This window comes from Myotis davidii, unplaced genomic scaffold (genome assembly GCF_000327345.1).
Source record: "Myotis davidii unplaced genomic scaffold, ASM32734v1 scaffold273, whole genome shotgun sequence".
NCBI classification, from domain to species: Eukaryota; Metazoa; Chordata; class Mammalia; order Chiroptera; family Vespertilionidae; genus Myotis; species Myotis davidii.
Window position 1 is genome coordinate 1,067,489 of NW_006286263.1, and position 1,592 is coordinate 1,069,080.

A 1,592-nucleotide genomic window follows, 5' to 3' on the forward strand; every position below is an offset into this window, starting at 1 on the left:
AGTTCTTCTGGTGGGTCTAATAATAAAATAGACATAAGGCAGGTTAATAGGATAAAATATCAACGTTTAAAAGAGACAGTTAAGGTTTACATGCCATTTTGATCTAGAAGAAAGGGAGACCCCAGGCATGTGTCATTTGGAACTTCACAGGGAGGAAGGCAATTAACATGGAGATGGCAAAACAAATGTTTGCTCTGCCATCTTTAGCAATGAGTCATAGAAAAGACTCTAAATAAATGGGCCTTGCTGAGTCCTATAGTTTATATTACACTACACTTATCTATGATGATGACTCTCTTCTTGGAACAGGTCCTCTATCCAAATATTTTTATGCAGTGATGAGAAAGGTCAAAAGTTCTCACTGAGTCATTAACTTCTTAAAAATAACTAACCTAAACCAATCAATATCCTCCCAATGACATGTTTTCTGGTGTCAAACTCTTCTCCCCCTCAATACCACCAAATTTGGGGTAAGTGCAGCATTATTATGAATGTAGGTGGTTGATACTAAAAATGGACACTGCCTGTCTGGGCTGGGTGGCTCAGTTGATTGGAAAGTCATTACATACACTAAAGGGTTGTGGGTTTGATTCCTGGTCATGGCACATACTGTACTAGATTGCAGTATTCTATACCTAGTCGGGGTGCATAGGGGAGTCAGCCCAGCCAAACAATGTTTTTCTCTCTCACATTGATGTTTCTCTCTCTCCCTCTTTTCATCTATCTCTAAAAACCAATGGAAGCATAACCTTGGGTGAGGATCTTTAAAATAAACATATGAATATAATTTTAAAAATAAAGAAAAATAAAAATGGGACACTGCCAAATTTAAGAATTACGGAAGTATGTGGCAGTGAGGAAAAATAAAAGTTGGAAAAATAAAAGTTGGTTTACATATTATGTAGTGATAAAAAATGTGGGTTAAATGCACCTGTACTAACTATGACATAAATTGTATCTAATAAATATTCAGCATGTCAAAGCAAAAGTTGTACCAGATAAAGTTAAATAGACAAGGCAGATTTTATTCAAGACTATCGCATACAGAGAGATTGAATTCAAATCTGCTGAAAGAAAAAGCAAGACGTAAGCTCATGGAAAAGAACTAAAGGACTTTCCCGGGGAATTTCATCCATTGATGTGTCCAGATCTTAGAGATATTCTTGAGTTTGCAACTTTTTTTCTCTGCGATCAGGCCATCTGTGTTTTCTGATTGAGTTTAGGCTCCCTCCCTCCCACAGAGACTGGGAGATAGGGATTCTATTCCTTTCAATGTTTATACTTCAAAGAGATGGTTTCCAAGTTCTTGAAGAAAAACATTGCTTGTTATAAAACTGGTAAGAGGCTAGAAGAAGATTTACATATATTCAAAGAACCAGAAAGAATTTAAGATTACAACTCTAAATAAAATGCTAAGTAAATAAAAGAAAAAATAGGTTACTAGGTTAGGGGCCAATAGTTAGACAGCAACAGGGATGACCTCTTACACCACTCTTGTTCAACATAGTACTGGAAGTCCCGGACATAGTGATCAGGCAAGAAGAAGAAAGGACAACCAAATTGAAAAGGAGGAAGTAAAACTCTCATTATTC